The 20,319-nt window shown below is 46.7% G+C and overlaps 1 protein-coding gene across 1 annotated transcript in view; it reads left to right on the forward strand.

Moving 5' to 3' along the window:
- LMF1 (lipase maturation factor 1) overlaps positions 1 to 20,319 on the forward strand; it is a gene marked incomplete at its 5' end in the record, with an annotated part of 190,511 nt that overhangs the window by 24,662 nt on the left and 145,530 nt on the right. The gene's annotated exons all lie outside the window — the stretch shown is intronic.

The raw sequence follows: 20,319 nt of genomic DNA on the forward strand, positions 1-20,319 counted from the left end.
CATTTTAATAAGTGGACTTAACATTTGGGTGTATGTGAGATCAGAAAGATGATGCTTTACCAAGTGGAGAAGCAGAGGAGTACAGAGAATTGTTCTCACTCCCGTGTATTTTAGCTAATCGTGCCAAGCAGAACGAGGAGATTTTAACCAGCTGGATTTCACAATATGAATGTTCACTGTAGTGGAGTTAGTGAGGACACCCATCACAGTTTTAACCCAAATTATTTGTCTTCTGTGTGTTTTCCACTTTCGCCGATAGCTGTAGAAAAACTGCCTTTCCTAAGTGCTATTTTACATTTCTGTCCCTTTGTGTGCCGACTGGAGAGCCACCCTGTGAGGGCTGCTGAAGTCCTTTGTACGCAGTAGGGACTCTCCCTTTTTTTTTGGCTTAAGGACTTTTTCTGAATAAGATGAATGAGATGTAAATCTTGAGCTACTTTTGTTAGAGTACAGGAAAACCACAATATTTTTGTTATAATATAGCTGAAACAACAACACTCGTCCATTGCTGTAGAAGTACATTAAATATTGCTGAGCTCTGGAAGCCTTATTCTTTGGTAGCATCTACTTCAAAGCGGGATTTTTTTTTTAATAATAAAAAAAAAATAATTCCTGGAGAGGTCTTTGTAAATGCTGACTGTTTCCTATTCCCCTCCAGGAAGTGTGCTTTTTTGATACATCTTAGGATGGATTTTGGTAGCCTCTATTAAAACTGCAGGCTGTCCCTATGAATTTTAAAGAACTCCAGAGCCTGGAAATAACAACAAGCTGTTAGGCCAAATGGGATCAACTGGTATTGCCATAGGTTTTGCTCTTTGCTCTCACTGCTGTCAGGTAACAGTTATTAAAAACACTCCTCACTTAGGGAACGAGCTGTGAAACAGCCCTGCTGCGGTGTTCACGGCGTGCAGCACCGGCCGTGTCGGACCACTCGCATTCGACAGGCGAAGAGGTGCCCTGCAATGCTGATCCTGCACAGGCATCAGCTGGGGAGCTGGAGCTGTTCTGAAGTTAGCTGGGCTGTAATAAATTCTTGGCTTTATTTATTGTTGTTCTAAATGTGGCTTTAGATGTAGCACGGCGTGTTTCGGTGAGCACGTGGCGGTTTTGCATCAGGTCCCTCCCCGCGGACAGGCACTGCTCAGGTGGGCCAGGTCCCTGCTGTGCGTGTCCTGATGGCTCCTTCTTGTCCCTATTTTCTGCAACTCAGTGCTCTGGAGGTCGAGCATGGACTGTGCTCCAGTGGGACTGCTTGCTGGCCAGAGCACCCTGAACTGCTTCAGTCCTGCCAAGATGAGCTGAAGCTGACGGGAGTCTCGGGAGGCTGGAGGTGCTGCCTGCCCTCTGCAGAGCACGCCTCGGGGCCATGCTGCTCCTGGGGAGCTGAGCTGGTATGGCAGAGCCATCCTCAGCCTGAATCTCCTCCCTGGGCTCCTCTGTCCCGAGGGCTTTCCTTCCTGGCCCTTTTTGTTTGAGCGCCTTGGCTCATTTTGGCACCTTGAGGCTGGTTCAGCTCCAGAAACAGCAAGTCTCGCTCTGTCTGAAGGTTGCAGCTGTGATGCTGGGGCTAGAAAGAACCAGCAAGGTCAAGTTGTTATCTTTCTTAAAATTAAGGACATCTTTTCTGCTGGCGTAGAATAAGACTAAAGCTACTTCAGCAGATCCGTGGTGTTGACAGCTTTGCTGTTTCTGACCCCCTCTGAGCCAGGGTGTGCTCCTCTAGCACAGTAGTTCCCGATGATGCTTCTGTCTGAGATGCCCCCAGGGACGTTGTTTTTCAGTGTGCGGGACTGGTTTCATGTGGTGATTTATTATCTCTGCTTGAACAGAGGCTTTGAAAAAGATGATGCTCTCTTACAGGCTTTCTTGCCCTCTTCCTTTTGTTCTGCCTTCCTATTGCGTTAAGTAACCCCAGATATTCAGAAGACAGCTTGACAGCACGATGTATGGCCTGAGATGCTACAGCAGTGCTGCTGGACGTGTGAGAGGCAGTGGAGGGCTAAGCAGAGCTGCAGAAAGGCTGCAAAGGTTGTGCAGTTTGTAACGGAGAGCCGAGTCTCTCCGTGGAGCAGAAATCCAGGTGTGCTGTGGGAAAATGATGCAACCGTTCGGGGAGATTCTGACTCTACACTGCTGTCTCCGTGGTCATCGGATACCTCTCAACAGCAATGTGAATTCCTAGCAAAGGAATGTGCAGGAAAGACAGAAATGTGCCTGTTTACCTTCTGGCTATCAATGGGATCGTTAAACAGAAAGGATTGAGAAACAGCTGATCTTATTTGACTCTTGATGCACAAAAGTGTCCTGTTGGGAGCCAAAGCAAATGTTTCCTTGGGGATGGTTCCAGAGAGCCTTGCTTCTACGATCCTTGCAGGCCAACTGTATGGCTAGAATTGGAAGCATATTTTACAAATAAGAGTGTTTTTTTGTCCTCTGACAGTAAAATGTTGGTACTTTTGGTGTGGAGAGAAGGCAATCAGAGGTTCGCTGAACTTCGAATTAAACTCCCAGTTTTACCATCATCTGCAAACAAGGAATAAGCAAATAATTTAGTTCGTACCTCTGCCAGCCCCCCGGTTTTGTTGCATCTGTTATCTCAGAATTTAAGATGAAATGTGTTTTGATTAGGAGTGGAATAAAAAGTTGAGAGCAGAGCGTATGTAATTCTCCATTACTTGCTAAATCCTCACTCTTTACTTCAATGCAAATTGTTCCGAGGAGGATTCTTTTTTAAAAGGTCTTCAGGGATCTTGAATTTTAGATGTGCATTGACATGAAATGAAATGTTAGAGTGCACAGCTGGGGTTCTGGCTTTTGCAGTACAAGATGGAGATGTTTCTCCTTTGTGGGAACGTGTTCCCAAGGAAGGGGTGAAGTTTTCCTGTTAGTTGCACTATGTTAGCGAGCAGCGCAGGGGGTGCAGGATAAAATGAGAGCGAGTTGGAAAGACCAAGGCCAAACTTCAGGTCTGCAGCATGGTTTAAAGGCTTGCTGGGATGGGGACGGGTCTGGGCTGTACTGAGCCTGCAAACAAGCCATTCATTCCTGCAGACCCATCTGCGGTGTCTGTTGGTGGGTTTGAGATCTCAGAGGTGTTGGAGTGAGGGAATTCACCAGGAGAGGCTTTGTTCGCGTGCACTAGCACATGGCAGCACTCCTTGTGGTCAGCACATAGGAGAGGCATGGGCAGGAGGACGTGGAGGGCGCCTTGGTCCCTGTTACTCCTGGAGAACTTTGTTCTCCTCGCAGCACGAGGCTGGTGAGCCCCTGGGGATCTCTGCGGGGCTGGGCACCCACATGGCCCTCGGTGCTATTTATTCGTCCTGCCCCCCGGCTGCGATGGGAGGGACGGGGCTGGCTTAGCGACTGTTCCTGTTCCTGGCTATTATCGTGATCTGCTGTTCCTATTTCTCGTGTAAGAGTGGGAAACTTTTCTCTCTGTCTTATTAAATCTATTTTTCAAGCTGTCACTTAACCAGGTCTAGTGACAGAGTCGGATGTTTATGTGGCCCTGGACACTTGAACTCTGGTGTTTTCAATCACAACAGCACCTTTTGCCAGCCGTTGTGAATTAAATACTCCTCGTGACCTTTTACCCTCGCCGCTCTTAAATTCATGCTTTAAAAACAGCTTAATGAGGGGTTTACTGGCCCAATTGGAAGTTTTTATTAAAACCTATTAGTGTGCTAGAGTAGCCTGCCTGAAGGAAACGATTAGCCCAAAGCAACTAAACTTGGAGCTGGCCCCTAGCCACACCAGGTTTTCACTAAACTGTTTCCAGACCCACGTTAACCCTAACACTGCAGCCTGCATGGTATTCATATCCTCTGCTTTAATTTATAGCTTGTCTGATTCTCTCCCCAGCCTTTCTCCATGTTCGCGAAAGCATTTTGGTTTAATGTAATTAGAGCTGCATTAAAGGGCAGCGTGCCTTCATCCAGGCCCCTCTCGTTTGCGAACCCTAATTAAGCAGAAGTGCCCCCCGCAGCCCTCCGCTGGCCGGGTGAGGTGTGTGCCCCTGCTTGGACGTCGATGTGGTGTTCCTGGGACTCTGGCCCTTGGTCCCTTCGCACGAGGAGCATCTCAGCACCAAGCTGGAGGTGTTGGTGGAGCCCTGGGGTTAAAGCAGAGCTGGGTAAGGGGAGGACACGGCCTCGGGACAGCACTCGGAGCAGGAGGGTGGGAATCCCGGCTGGTTTCTGCCTCCAGCCACCCCTCGGATCACAGCATGTTTGCTCCAAGTCTGCATTCTGTTTTTAAGCCTGTGCCTGTGGTTCCTGCCAAGTTTAAATATACATTTTGCAATGCTGCTGAAGCCCTGTAGCCCTTATCTTAGTGTTCCTGTGCTAATGTGCCCGTGCAGCTGAGAGAAGCAGGTCAGAGCTCCAGCTTCAGCTGAAACAACTCCTTCAGAAGCTGCTCTGGAAGTCCCACGGCCCAAAGTGCTGAGCAGCTGTCACCTTTTTGCTGCTCCTCCAGCATCCCTGCCCCTGCCCTGCTCATCCAGGCTAAAGGCAACATCTCCCTCGAAAGCCACAAGATCTTTGGAGATGGGGCTTCCAGTTCTTTTTTAGACATTTTTCATACCGTATCTTGCCTGTTTGTGGATGTCAGCAGCTACTGAGCTGACAGCATGAAACTCTGCACGATTTGTGATCTGTATTTAAGGTTTTGCTGCTGTGTCTGCTGCACTGGCTGTCCTTGTGTTCCTGGTACAGCCCCAGTGCCCAGGGAGTCACTGCTGTATATACTGAACGAAGCTTGACAAGCTTCCTATTTTTCCATCAGTTATTATTAAGCACAAAACAAAAAGCACGGTCCCTCTCCACACCATGCGCTTCCTGAGTGTCACCTCCTGTCTTTATTTTTACTGGCATATGGATGCACCAACCTTGGGAGGCACCTTTTAAAAAGAATGTTTAAGGAAAAATCTGCCATTAAAGTTATTACAGTAAAGTACTGCCTTTGATTGCGGCAATTATGCAAATGATTTTAAGGGATAAAATACTTCTTAACAAGGACTGATGTAAATGGTGGTGCTGGAACGAGTGCATAACTTCTTCAAACACAATCTTTCTGTGCAAGTAATTTTCTCTCAGCGGTTTGCCATGTTGCCTGGATGTCGACCTGTGTAACCAATGACTGGCCTGCGGATGTGATTTTATTTTCTCTTGATACAGGAATGTAAGTGGGTGGAATGGGAACGCTGGTCTTGCAGAAACTGGGAAGCCCTTTCCCTAAGCAAATTGTTTCTCCACAGCTCTTGTGGCTGACTTTTGTCCTAGCTTTAATAAAAAGGAAACAAACAGAAATGCTTTTTGCAGGCACAGATATTCCTCTGAAAAAATGAGGTTGGATTGGGTGACTAGCAAGAGTGGGGCTCTTGTTGATTAAGGATTCTGCACTAATGCATTGCTGAGGTTAAGTTAAATGAAGCTTTCTCCAGTATTACTTTTAAAGCAGAGAAGTTGGATCCTGGTCTCCATGGTTTGGAAAAACATTGTCCATACTTTAAGATAGTAATCTGCTGCTGGTGTGGCTGAGACTTGCCTCCTACTTCAGTCTGATTGCAAAAAATGTGGATGGGCAGTCCGTGCCTTGGCTTTGGACTGGGCTGGGGATGTGCTCACCATATAATGGATTTGTTGCTGTTAGCCCTCCTGCAGCTGGCATATAACAACATAACCCCCTGAAACCTTTATAAATTCATTGGTGAGCAGCAGTGAACGTGCCAGCAGTGTGGCAGCGTGCCCATGTAGGATGTGGTGGCATCGCTTTGTAAGGTAGCTGAGCTGCCTCATCCCCTTGAAACCCCAGTATTAAAGGTGTGGTGGAAATGCAAAGTGTGTGTGTGTGTGTGTGTGTGTATCTTTGTTAGGGATCTGTTTGGTCTGCTTGAAAATCTGTTGTGGGGTGACAGCTGCAGGAATTAAAGATGTGGCAGCAAAAAGAGGCCTTGGAGGTCCAGTGACACAGATGTCAGGTATGGCTCTTGAGCTGCGGAAAACTGCGGGGCATTTTGTTCAGTCTGGGCTGCAGGAATAGACGCAGTCTGCATGGAGATGCAGCAAGCCTCTGTCCCTGCCAGCAGCAGCGACAGGGACCCCCCTGTTCGGGCAGTGCTGGGCTCACACGTAGCGCTTGGATGCTCTCACGCGGATCCAACACCAGTGCCCAGCTTGGCTGGAGCAGGTGTAGTAATTTGCAATTATAATCCTGGCTTCTGCTTTTGCAAATCTGTGTGCAAATAGCAAGGGTATTGTATGCAAAGCTTTATAACCCCTGCGTTTTCTTCTAAAACACATTCTCCCTTTCAGGGGTGTTGAGGTGGTTCTCCCTTACTACGGGATTTAGTGTACTTACTGCAGTGGTATCAGTGTCTGCTTAGATTTTTGTCCTTCTAACAAGATTGACCAAAGGAAAGGTATAGGAGTGTCTTTATTTTAGATCTGGGCATCAGCAGAAGACAGGTGATGCAGTTTGACTGATTTTAATTGCCATAGGTACAAAAGAATGACTCTCTTCACAGATAGACCTGAACAGCTCAGTACTGGCACTGAGTTCACTTGTGTGTGTTTTAAAGCCAGTAGTAGTTCTCCTTATCTCATAGTAGCATCTCTGTTATCTGTTATCATGAGCTTACGGTGGATTTGTGTTAAGCCTCCCCATTAACCTGTGACTTTGTGCAATGCTCCCAGTTGCTGCTTCCAATGCAAAAACAAGAACGAGACTTGGATTAGTAAGTGTCAGGTCAGCTCCTAAAAAATATAGATGAAAAACATCCTAAAAGTACCGATACACATAGCGAGGTACATCTGAACAAAAGCTAGCTCTGATCATGCTGAAATTTTTGAGGAGGATTTGACTTGCATCCAAACATTCCAGCATGGACTGATTGCTACTTGTTTGTGTAACAAGAAGGCATTTCCTTTGCTAAAGGATCCCGAGCTTGTTCCAAGCTCACTGTAGGCAAGGAAAACGCTGCCCAACACCAAAAGGCTCCCACCACTTGGGGCGAGGTTTCATATGGTCCAAGCATGGGCAGTGCTCAGTGTGACACGGGGTAACCTGAACACAGTGCCACTTGTCTGGGGGCGTTTGGGGAGGTCAAATGTAATTACTCAGTTGGAGTGTGGCCGGGAGAGTATGATTAATTCCCTCGCTCCCTCAGAAAAGCCTGTGGGAACTTCAGTGACCTCAGCGATAAGATCCTCGTCGTTCAGCATCCGTTGGCATGGTTGAGCAGAGCAGACCTCCACCTGCTCAGCCCCGCTGCAGCGAGGGATCTACTCGGATCCGGGACCGACTGAGCAGTGAGGAGGGATGGGGATGTGTGGGGTGGGCACGAGTGCCATCTGCAGAGCTGCCACCCGTGTCCTCTGGCACAGACAGGTTTTTGGAAGGTAACCAGGCAGGTGGGGCTGCTCTGACCTTGCTCAGGCTGTGGGCTAGCGAGAGGTTGCAGCAGTTGTAGGGACTGCCAGGAGCTGCTGCTTCTCCCCCTTTCGGTTGCTCCAATTCAATCGCACAAAATCATGAATTCTCCCTCTGCAAAAGTGGAGCAAAGTATTCTGGCAAGGCTAACCTCGTACAATAGCCACAAAAATTGTTCTTGTAAATACTTCACTATAAGATTATTTTTCCTTTTGCTCTGCTTTTAAGAAACAGAACCGACAACTTTTTGAAATAGGACTTGTTTTCTAAGAGCTTTTGTGATTGCACAGGATGTCGGCTTTATTTTGTCCTTGCCTTACTATGAGTTACCAATGCTTTTTTCTGCTTCTGAGCAGTACCTTCTTGTCTGTAGTGCTTGCCTATGTGTTACTGTGTTTGAAGGATCTTGAGGGTGCTGCTGCAAGCTGATCTGTTCCCTGCTGCCAAGCTGGGATAATGGCAGTCCTGTTTGCCCTGCAATATTTGCCGATTGTCACAAATGTCCATGTCGAGCATTCCCTCTGCTTGGTTTTACCTGTTAGAAAGTAGTCAGGTCTGCTGTGAAGGTGCCACAAGCCAAAAGGGCACCGTGCAGTGTTACACACCTGAAACGTGGGAGGGAGGGAGGTGGTGGTAAAGTTTCCCTGGTTTGTAGTGAGGACACATTGGGGAGAATCCAGCAAAAACAATGGTTTAGCTCAGTGACCCTGTTGGCTTCAGCAGGCTGACGCTTCTCAGCAAGGGGCTATTTAAATTTGTTGCAATATCGCCAGGCTTTTGATGGAAAGAGGACGAGAGATGGGCAGAGTTGTCTTCAAGATCAAAAGTTCAATATTGGCAGGGCAGAACAAGTTTTATTTTTATTTTTCTCCCTTTTTCTGAAGTTAAATAAACCTTGATGTGCAGAATAACCCCTGAATAATAATAATAATAAACTGAAGGACATCCAAGGAACTGCTGGCGTTTTTATTTTTTCATTAATCGCACTGTCATTTCTAACGTGCACCTGATTTATGTGTGTCTGGTTAACCATTCAAATGCCCTTTCTCTGACCTGATATACACCACATGAAAGTTTTATGGCAGTAATTTATAGAGGATGATTACAGCTCTGAATGTAAAGGTTTGGAATAACGTTCTTCTTGGGGCTGGCGGGGCTTGGTCCTGGCTGGGTGTTCCCCAGGTATACGGCAGAATTGCAAATTAAAAGGTTGAGGTTTGGGGACTTTGGGTATCTCAGAGCAGCAGAAGAAAGCTGTGTGTGGACCTGTGAGGAGGGTCAACAAGAGGTGGGCCCTAAACCTCTCCAAGGCAGCCAACTCTGTTGGGTTATTCTTGATCCTTTATTCTGGATTTGATCTGGAGTTTGGAAGCTTGAGTGGAATGCCGTAGATTTTTGGATGTTTTCCATTAGGAATGTTCGAGCAAAAATGCACTGTACTTGGGGTCAGATTAAGTGGCGTAGGTCTTTTGTCTTTTTCAATCGCCTGTAGGCTCTAAAAGGCTCTGTCTGGAGATTCATCAGCAAAGCTGCAACATCCCCTGAATGTCCCTGTGCAAAAGCCCAACTGCACAAACACAGATGTGGAGGGACCATCGTTAACAGCATTGAAATGGAAATGGCATTTCAGAAGGAGGAAGAACGCTTTAATATTCCTGCCCGCTTGTATCTGGTAATAACTTTTTTTTTTTTTTTTTTTTTGGCCAAGCATTAAAACACAGCACTAATCCAGCGACTTGACCAATAAAACAAAGGGCTGGTTTCAGGACACACATCCTAGTGTGCTCTGATCTGCTCCTTTTGTCTCCTTTTTCTTGCTGGGAGGAGGAGTGTGGGTTTTTTCTTTTAAGTCATCTTAAGGGTATTTGTTTGACTGCTCAATGGTACCGAGGGCTAGAGGCTATGCTATGTATTTATGCTGGCAGCGTCCCTTGTCGAAACCTGTGTGTTTCTTCACAAGTCTGTTTTGAAGTTTATTGCATTTTCTGTGTTCCCTCTACTCATAAAGACTGGTGGAAGTACTGGCGTTGGTTAATGGAATGGGAGACAGAGGTCAAGTTTGATCTTCCTCTTAAGTGCTGGACTCCTTCATCTCCCCGTGGCAGGGAACAAACTGTCACTCCTCACTGTCTTTGCAGAAATTGATGCAAAAGTAAGTGACCACATGAAAGGAGCTGTCGAAGGATTTCTTGTTAAAGTTCCTTTGTCCAAGAATGTTGTCTCCTTGAAATGGAAATGATTCACGGGAATGTGCTGGTTCGAACAGATTCCTGGATCAGAAAAATGGAATCAATATTTTTGAAACTGTTGAAACTCTGTGTCTTGTCCTTAAATTAAAAAAAAAAAAAAAAAGAAAAAAAAAAAAAAAAGAAAAATGAGTGACTTAGCATGCTGAATTGTGTTGGGTGGTATCCTAAAGCTACTGCAGCGGGGGCTTGGGCTTCAGAGGTGCAGTTTTTTTACTATCGCCAAAGCATTGTGTTAGACACACTGTCATAAAAATCTGTCATAAAATCACTGCAGCAACTGGTAGTTGAAATATCTTGTGCATTTTCCTCTTATTTGTGGCATCTTTGCACAGAAGGAGAAGCTGAGGCATCTGCTTCCTGCTGATCTGAGCGCATTTCAGCAGCGGGCTGAGAGGGGTGTCCTTGTTTTCTTAAATAGCATCCCAGCACTCAAGTATTCTGCGTTATTAATCGTTCTTTAAGGAGCATGCCACCTAGCCAGATACTTCTGACCACCTCCTCGTTGCATCCGCCATGTTCTCTCAAACTTCTTTTTTTAATTTGATTTATTTATTTTTAGTCTGGTGAAATAATTTTCTCATGGGCTTCTCTTCCGTTTCTAAACTGGGTGAAACCGCAGTGTGAAGCCATCCTCTTCCCAGTCGCATATAGGAAGTGAGCGTGAGCCAAGGTACATATTTTATGTTAGTCGAAAGAGATAAGTGTCAGGATTTCAAAGTTAATTCCACCCGGCAACTTCCAGCGCTGAAATGTCTGCTGTGCCTTGGCTCTTGTGCCTCGCTTCAGAACAGTCGGAGCTGCTATTGCACCTCTTGTATTTTCGTATTCTTTTGTGGATGGGGTGCCTGCGTGCGTGCCGAAACGGGCTGGCAGTGGGGTTGCATTGCCACCCGCTCGGCTGGCTCTACTAACCCCATCTTCCACCTCCTGGTTCCCGTTACATAAAATGGGGATAAGGATTTCCCCAAGGTGCTTCCAGGTCTTTATGTAAAGCTGCTACTGAAGAGCGAGTGATTGCTATTTGGTTAAGGCACGGTGCCTAAAATAACATTTTAGCAGTGGGATTTGGACTTCTATCCTGTGCTTTCAGGCTATTAGGTGATTAAACCACCATTAAAACCGGACTAAACAGCTCCGGGTTTTAGTGGAGCAGGTAGCTGAGGTGTGGAGGTTTGAGGTTACGTCTTGATTTACTATTTATTATGGACGTTTATCAGGGAGGAGATAGGGGGCAATTTTCTGCGCTTGCATGCAGCAGGGACCGGCTCGGGAGTGGGGTGATGGGTGGTGGAAAAGGGGTCCTGCAGTTCCCCAGAAATGTGGTAGGACGGGTGAAAGGAGACAGCAAAAGTATTCCCACAAAAGGGGCGAGAGGGTGAAAAATAAGCAAGCTGTGCAATAAAACAGCAACGAGCCGTCCGGGTGCAGGGTGGGGATGAGATGTCAGGCTGGCTCCTTCGGGAGGGGAAAAAGGAGCAAGGAGAAAGGTGAAGGATGAAGGCTGGAGACCGATGGGGAAACAGTTCCTGTCCTTGTTCCTGCTGGCTGAGGTAATCCTGTTATTTTCGAGCAGCAAGCTGGGGCGCGTGGCCGAGATCAGCTCCCCCGAGCGCTGCCTGTGCTCGGCCTCGCAGCTGCAGGAGGAGCGCGGGCAGCGGCTGGCGGCTGGGGCTCGGCGTTGTCACCGGGGCCAGCACTGCCGGGGCTTTTTGTGAGCTTCGGTAAACACCAGGGCCAAGCTCTGGGTGTAAATCTGGAATGGTTTCAGCGCAGTTGGATCTGCCCAGCTGTGCTGGATGCTGGGGTCACGGGGCTGCAGGAGGGGGCCGCGGGGAGGTGCCCCAGGGGACAGCGCGGAGCTTTCCGTTTTGCTGAGCTTTACATCGCCACTTCTCGTCCTCACTGTTTGACCAGCGAATACATTACATTCTCATTTGTATGGCTCACCTCTTAATATGATTTCTTGTGGCTCGTGCAGCTTATTCATCCCCTAAAGCAGATATGGCTGGTGGCGTGGGGAGGAGGTTTGGAAGTGCCCGGGCACGGAGCAGCTGCGGGGCCCAGGGGAGGCCCTCGCACGGCGCAGCGTTGCTCCACGTTGATTTCCACACTCGTGCATATCTGTGGGCACGTCGCAGAGCTCTTTGTCCTAAAAGGCTCTGGGATGTGCAGCTGTGTCGGTTGTTGGGCCCTCGGGGAGGCAGTTGGAGGGCTGTCAGTGTGAAGCGCTGCCTTGCCTGCATCCTTACTGCGGAGCGGGTGAGGTTCAATCTGGAGTGTCATTTGGGCTCTAAAACGCTCCCCCTGATACGGGAGCGAAGCAAACCTCAGAGCAGAGATAAATCCACGTTCCTGGGAGTTTCTCATAGGCTGCTGGGCTTGTGATCTGTCCTGCAGCTGCCTGTGTGCTGCGGTGTGGCACGGCTCGTATAAATCCTTGCTCACATTTTGCAGTGCTGTCAGCCCTTCAGTGTGGCTCAGAAAGTGATTTTTTTTTATTTTTTTTTTTTTAAGAAAGTAGCTTGATGTGTATATTTCAGTCTACGGGAATATGGAGTCCTCTGAGATCTGTGCAGTGAAAATGGTATATAGATAGTTAAGCAGGGGAATTTGGCCAAGACTTTCTGGCACACAGCTTGGACAGTTATAGTAATTTATTATAATATTTTCCCATCTGTTTGTTATTATTAAATATGAAGTACTGATGTTGCACAATCTTACCTTTTGGATTTATGTCCAGAAGAAATCAGTGTACATTTTTATTGAATACCTTTTAACTTTAACTTATGGCTACGAGCAGCGTTTTGAACTTCTCCTTTGTGAGTTGAAAGTAAAATGAAATTAAAAAACTCCTGACACATGCCACTCTTTAAGGGTCAGCACTTTCTGGTTTGAAAATTAGCCCATACACGGATATCTTTCTTGAGTGTTTTATTTCCCTTCTAAATCCTGGGTTGCCAGCAGCTTCTTTTCCTGTTTGAGCTGTACATGAAAGCGTGGGTTCTGCGCTCTTGTCTTTGGCTGACACACAGACAACCGAAATAGTCGGTGTGCTTCTGGGGCCCCGGGGCAGCACTGGGTATAAAACTGCTGGGAACTTCAAGGCTCGGGTGATGGCTGCATTGGGTGTGCTGCTGGGGGCGTTGGGCATCAGCACGGTTTTGTCATACCCTCCTTTGAGGGCAGCCCCCTGTAGTGGGCAACCCCCTGCACCTCCAGAAACCCCAGATAACAGTGAAAAATTCTCTGTGTCCTGCCAAGTCCATCCTGCAAGGCAGGGAGAAGCAGGGAAGAGGTGGCAGGAGGTGAGATCGCACAGGTTGCTTGTGGTGGGCTGGGTTGTGAAAGTAATTGGGCTGTGTTTCCCCTGACCTGTGCTCTTCTGGTGGATGCGGCTCTGTTGCAGCCCATCTAGCAGACCACGCGCATTTCCAGTAATAACTTGTTACAGGCTGCACCTCTACCCCAAGTGGTTCTTCCTAGCTTATTGAATCGCCTACAGCTGCAACTCGCTCAAGGTCTTTTCAGTGCTCAAGTGCAACAGAAGTAACTTTCAGGGAAAGCCTTAATTTCCTGGGGCGATGGGCTGATATTTTCTTCTCTCAGGGCTGAAACCCTGGTCCCTGCACATGTTTGGGGAGCAAGGCTCACCCTTGGGGAGCCGTCCCCTCTGCTCCTGGCCCCACTCCCCAGGATCACTTGTGCTGGGAAACGCGCGCGAGCCCTCCTGCTTTCAGAAACCTGTGAATTAAAACCCCATCATCTCACAAGCAATATTATTTTTTTTCCACTTTAGAAATAACTCCCTTTATTGTGCTGAATGCAAAATGTTTCACGTTCCATAGGTGTAAATGCATATAAAAGAGCTGCCGTGCTCTTTATTTCCACATTCCTAGATGTTTTTTAAAAAGTTTTATCTTTAATATCTGCACTTATCCTCTCGTATCGTTATTTGGAGCAATGCATTGTGTCACGCTAAAAAGCTATTGATCTCTTTTAAATGGCTTTCTAGACCACTGCGCAATACTGCACTTATTAAAGGAGTAATTTTTTGTATAAAAGTTTTTTGTGTTTTTGTTTAAATGTTACCACATGCAGCACTGGCTATTTCATAGAGTAATTATTTTGACAAATAATACAGATGCTTTAGAACTGATTTTGGTTACCTTACTGTGTTTCAAATGATTTTTAAATAAAACTTTTTTTCCTCCCTTACATCCAGGGACTTTATTGGCATGAGCATACCAAAGCCTCAGGTGTATGATAAATCACCAGAGTAAGCTTTGCTTGTGTTCAGGCTACCTTCACAGATGTTTCCACTTAGCAAGTTTCAGCCCTCAGCTTTACTGACAAGTTTCCCATTAATTATTGGAAGTTCACATCAAAGAGCGGATAATTACTGCTATTAATAAATGGAATGCATTCTCTGAGCATCTATTTCAGGTGTTTGCTCGAAATTTCAGCATTAAAGCGGTTGCAGGATATTTTTCCCTGTTTTGCTGGAGCACTGGAAAGCATCCGACTGGTTGGTCCCCAAGCAATACCTGCTACTTGACGTTTCCAGGTCGGCCTTGCATTACTGAATGCTTACGAAGTACACGATCCCTTGCTGGATAACCCTTAGTTCTGGAGCACACGTATTTTCAGCCTGAATTAATAACGTTGTGGATTGAGGACAGAAAAGGCAGTGATTAATTCATATGTTTCATTTTAGGCACTGAAGTCATTTGGATTTCTTACAGCAGGGAGAGCTGAGCGGGTGTATGAGTCTTGTGGTATTGGGACATATGTGAATAGCTGTTTAATATCAGTTGTCACTATCTTGTGTGATTTTTTTTTAATGTGGTTGATTTCAGTGGTTTATATAAAAATATGAAAAGCTTTTGCTTCAAATTAGAAGCAAAAATTCTAATTATATGCTACAGAATATCCTCACGAGTGAATCTGATGTCACACTCATGGGAAATTCACCACCCAGGCTGCAGACAGCGCAATCACCGCTCATCGCTTCGCCGCGCCCGGGGGTGGCAAGGGGCAAAAGGAAAATCTTGCTGCACGCCGTGTTACGTTATCATTAAACCTCGGACCCCTTCCAACTGGCAGCTTCTCAGCAGAACTTGATGGATGGTAATATTTGTGGGAAAACACGTTTTTCTCCCCTCCTTTCCTTTACCAGGAAGGCTTCATGATGTGTGCAGCTGAGCCAGAGAAGGGCCAGCTCGGTCTCCAGTTGGCTGTGGGTAGATGCTTGCGGGAATGCCCACCACATCTTTCATCAGAAAGCCATGATGCATGATCCACTGCAGGAGCAAGAGTGTTATTTAGCCCGGGTTCCCTGAACCAGGGCTGTGATCAGAAGTTGCATGAGCATCAGGACATCCTTGTCCAAAAACTGGCTGTGCAACCCCTTTGCTGAGCACTGCCGGGTCTTCACGCTGAACGAACGTGTTGGCTAAGCCACAGCTGGCAGTATGGGTGAGCTGCCTTCATGCTGCTACATCTTCAGTCTGTGGTCACAAAGGGAGCAAAATTCCTAGTCTAAACACCTCCAAAAACTTAATTTGCAATAGATTGATTTTGTAGCAGAAGAGATGAGTAGTAAATGATTGTTGAGGGAAGTAGAGAAAGGGCTCCTGATGTGAAAAATGCATTCCTAGGGGAAAAAGCCTTGCCAGCTGAACTGTTGGAAAATTTAAAATGAAAGATTGCATCCTGTGAGCATGGTGGTGGTTGGTTTTGGTTTGGTTTTGTTGTGTTTTTCTACGATCTTCTGGCTAGAGGAGAAGACAGACGGGGTTGGATTTAGGGTTGTCTTTTTGTTGATGGTTTTCATTGCTGACAATGGGATGTTGACGTGAATAAAAATAGAACTGTGAGGCTTAAATTATTAGATATTGCTTCATAACATTATTGTGTCTGGAGTTTCAGGAATCTTCTCTAGCACTCCTGCCCTGCAGATGTAGTGGCAACAGTTGTCCAGACACTGCAGCTGGAGGGGGTGGAATACCCTGGGACAGAAATAATTAGTGTACTTAATTCCCTGCCAAGGGAAATTGGTTTGATGGATGGGACAGAAAACAAGGCATGAAGAGCCCTGCAGTTCTAATCCTGCTGGTGCTGCCACCAGCATTGCTGCTGCCAGTGCCTTGTGAGCAGGTCTGTGTGGCTTTGCTGCTGGTCCCAACCTTGCTTGCACATCCAAATGCTGCAGTAATCCAAACAGCTCACCTGCATGTCTGCAGGTTATTTCACCTCTTGTGTCATGTGGGAAATCAAGGGCAAGGAATGGCAGTTGCTGTGCTCCTGGAAAATAGTTAAGAGTTAGCAGATGATTGCTTTTTTTCCTTTTGAACTCGGATGTGTAGGGTTTCCAGGTGCTCCCCTCTGCCCCTTGGTCATCTGCGTAAGGCTACAGCAGCTTTGTGGGACGATTGCAACCAGCTCCATCTGCAGGGAGACTGTGCCAAGGAGACCTGGGAATCACTGGTGTTAATGGAAACCTGGAAGGGGCAAGGTGAGTGGTATCTGAGGCTAATTTCCTTCTCCAGTCGAGAGAATTATAGTGCAAAGCCACCCGCTGGGGTGATGGGAGAGGTGGTAAACTGGGGCAGTGGCATGGCCCGAAGCTGGTAGCGGAAGACCAGAGGCTTCCTGCAGAGCGTGTGGCACGTGTTTAGTCTTGCACAGTCATTTCTGAAGAGTGCAATTATGTAGTTACTTTGCCTTGGGTAAATATAGATTTCAGCTAGCACGAGTTTGAAGTGGATGTTGTAATTCTGGGAACATATATCTGTTTTAATTTCCTTTCTAAGATTTTCTTGATCGCTCCCTTGATACCTCTCCCATCAAATTATTCTCCTGACAGTTGAGCGTGACAGCTCAGGTCTCAAGTATATTTGCTCCTGTCCCAGATGAATTTGGGCTTGCAAGCTGTTTGGAGGGGACGTGTAAGGGAAGGTTGGCAGAGCGGCCACTGCTCTGTAAGCAAAAGGGCAAAACTGCGTTTGCCCAGGAATGCCTTTAGGCACAGAACCTCTGCCACCCACCCCTTGTAGGTGCTGAGGTGTGTTTGCTGCTGTGAAACTGAGCTGCAGAGCCAAACACGAGTGCTCCTGAGCAGAGGTGTGCGTGTGTGGCATGGGCAGTCCTGTGCTTCGGGAAGCAACTAATGAAGAGCAGTTCTTACACTGCAGACACTGGATTGTGTCTTCAAGCCCTTTGGTTTGGCATTGCTGAGTGTAAAGAAACACTCCTAGCTAGACAGGCAGTTATTATTTTTTAATCTTTGTACTCTGTTCTTCTGTCACTACTTGCAATTTCTTCCTCACCTGAATAATTCCGGTTAGCTGGATTTAACAAAATAGCGTACAAAAAGGGAAACACGAGGGATATGGTGCTGTGTGCAAAGATTCAGGAAGGGTTTAGAAGTAACACTGAATTACGATTTCACCTGCTGTGGTCATACAAATCCATGCGCTGCACATGAGCAAGCAGTCTGTGTTCATGGCCCCACCTGTGCAGAAGCTGTAAATGATTATTTTTTTTAATAGTATAAAAAGAACTGTCCCATCTTCGGGCACTGCTTGAGGGTGAATGTCCACAAGAAAATGATAGAGGAGAAGGTGCCCCCCCTGCTCGCTGGTTTTAGATCACCCAGTGATTCTGTGCAAGCTGCATCCCTCCCATGACTTCCAAAACTGGTCTGCATCAGTGTCACAGCAGCTCATCTTCCTGACAGTGGCAGCTGGAGAAAGTCTTTCTGTTTGTCCAGGCAGAGAAATACTTTTGAGAGCTTCCTTTTGGGAAAATGTCCTTGGAGAAATATTTTTGTGTTTTTAGCATGTAATGAGATTGACTGTTCAGTAGCAGACAATAGCTCAGAAAATAAAGAAGGATATGTATTATTTTTCAAGTGTTAGGAAAATTAGGGAAAGAATTCTGAGCTGGCATTATCAAATGTAAAACTAATGAGTAATATTTTCCAAAAAAATGGGGTGGCTCACGACTTCCAAGGACCTTACTTCTTCATTAGGCAGTATTAACAGGAGTCATTCTCATAGAAGATATGCAGTTACTGTCAGCTAACCTTGGCTGTGAACTTTATCTGTAGTGCTTTATTTAATGAAGTCCTATGGTATCTGCAGAGCTGTCTGCTGATGGAGGTCAGAGCAAAGATGCAGGTCCTCCAAACGACGCAATGTACGTGACAACACATGCAGTGCTCCGTTTTCCTCCAGGTTTGATGTCTTCAGAGTAAAGCGACTGTAAATTTACAAGCTGCCTACATTTTGTCATAAACCCAGCCGCTGTGTAGGTGTGAGCTGCCAGAGGGTACTGGGCTGGTGGCTCCAGTTGTGGTGGGATGGAGGGGCCTTGGCTGGCCAGTGTCGCCTGCAGCTGGTTGTACCCTTTGGAAGCATTTTGCCTCTCCTGTCCTCACGGGGCTGCTCTGTGGTGCTGTGTCCAGCCCTGTCCCTTCTGTAGAGGTGGCTGATGCTGGGCCCCCACAGCCCCCGTCACCCTCCTGGGCCCTCTGCAAGTCCTTCCCACAGCACAACCCGTTTTCAGGCACAGGAAATAAAGGGCCTACAAATGCCGGTTTATCGTGCCCTTTGGGCGAAAGCGAGTTAAATATTTGGAATATATTAATGCTAAATAGCCTGTGTTGCTAGGTCTAATTTCCGCTGAAGGGAAGCACGTTCCTATTTACTTAAAACCGATGAAGCCATCGCCGTGGCTGGGCCTGTGGCACCTGTGTGGCTGTCAGCAGGAGCCCGTTGCCACAGTTACCCAGTGGGACCCCCACCGTGATCAGGACAGGGTTGGGGGCTTGCTGTCACCCTGCCACCCACCCTGGGGGTCACGACATCCCCCCACTCTGTGCCCGGCCCCAGAGCCCCCATTTTGGGGTGTTTGTTGCTGCCTCGCGGCCCGGCCGCGTTTAGCGAGGCTTCGTTATTTTTGCAGAGCAGATTTCGGTGTTTCCTTTAGAACCATCATAAACTGTTAAAACAGCGAAACCGCAGCTGTCAAAATAAATAACTGCGCTTTGTGTTGCTTTATCTTTTTGTTTTCTTACGGCGCTGAAAGTTGCTTATTCCTAAAAATGGAATCCACAGCGATTCTAGCAGCTGCTAGCTCAGATTAATGAGGGTGCCTGTCTCCGGCGCTCTTGCCAGCATCTGAGATTTTCGAGTTTAACAATATCTCCCCGTGTTGCAAGGAAACACAGTGAATGGCATCTTAATAAGAGCAAGCCTTGATGAATGCCACATCTGGCTGTTAATCAACATAAACCTAGACTTAGCTGATAAAAATGGTAAATATAATGTCTAAAACTGTGTTTTAAGTGCATGTTATAATTGGGTATTTACTCCTGTTATTTTGTAGGTAGCGAGCCGAGCTTCTTCATGCTGGTGTTTGACACCCGTGGAAGCGTCTCTGGGTGACTGCTGTTCATCCACACTTCGTAGCAGCAGTAAACTATTAAGGCAGGCTGAGGAAAGAGCTCAGAGAAATGACCTGAGATCTTAAGGCTCCTGCAATTATTTCTTTCCTCGCAGCGTATCCTGGTGAAGACTGATAGGCAATTTGATTGAGGCAGAGAGTTCCTGTGAAAGGCAACATTAGGGCAATGTTTAGGCTGACTTAAGGAGGGAAAAAAAAAAAAAGAAAGATAAAATTGTATGTTTTCTATATGTTACCTAATGATTTTAGCTGTTTCTGGGAGATAGGGTGGAGAGGTCATCATTTGAAATCTTGGCTTCAGGCTTGTAGCATTTTAATTTGCTTTTCTCTGAAGCTGGAAATGGCAGCTTTTGGGTACAGGCTGCTGCGGGTGGTTCTGCAGCCTGCGCCTGCCTTCCCTCGCTCTGAAATCCATTAGCTGAGTGGCTTGAGAGGTGTCCTGAGGACACTTCTGGCTTTTTTCAAAGCAGGAAATGATGAGAAGAACACCAGCGTCTACAGTGGGTGGGTTTTGTTTCTGTGGTGAGCTGTCTTCATATGTGGCAACAGGTTTGCCAGGTCAGTTGTGTTGGAGGTTTCACGTTCCTGCAGACAGACTGATCATCTGAACGGTCCCTTGCGGATCTGGAGTGAAAAATGTTGCTGTTGCTGGAAAGACTTGTTGAAGTATTTCTGATTTCTTCTGTTGTTTGTAATTTTAATGTCCTGTGTGTTAGCTTTGTTGTTCCAGCACTGAATTCATTGATTGCTAATCTAGTTCACCTCTTTCTTTGTATCAACAGTGCTCGAAGACTTGGCGAGTAGTTCAGGTCTCTGAACATCAGCATTTCTGCTTGTTTGTGTATTTGCTCATCTCTTTGTACTGTACAGGGAGAGAACAACTTCCTAATGCAGTTGACTTTTTGGCATTTGTCCTGTAATTGCCAAAAAAACTGCTGCTTCCTCCTACGTATCCATCAGATCTCTTTAAAGTCAGATGGGTTTTGAAAGCAGCTTTTTGATTTCCTGAGGTCCGCGTTTGGTCTTCCTTCCTCCTGCTCCCCCTTTCTTCCTTTGTTCTTCGAGGTTAAAGCTGTGGGTGTTGAGGTCCCGTTAGTCATTTTGGCCACTTCTGAGATCTTCATGTTGAAAAATGCCTGGATTAAACCATTCCTGAATTGCAGCAGGT

This window comes from Netta rufina, assembly GCF_964035555.1.
Source record: "Netta rufina genome assembly, chromosome: 15".
NCBI lineage: Eukaryota > Metazoa > Chordata > Aves > Anseriformes > Anatidae > Netta > Netta rufina.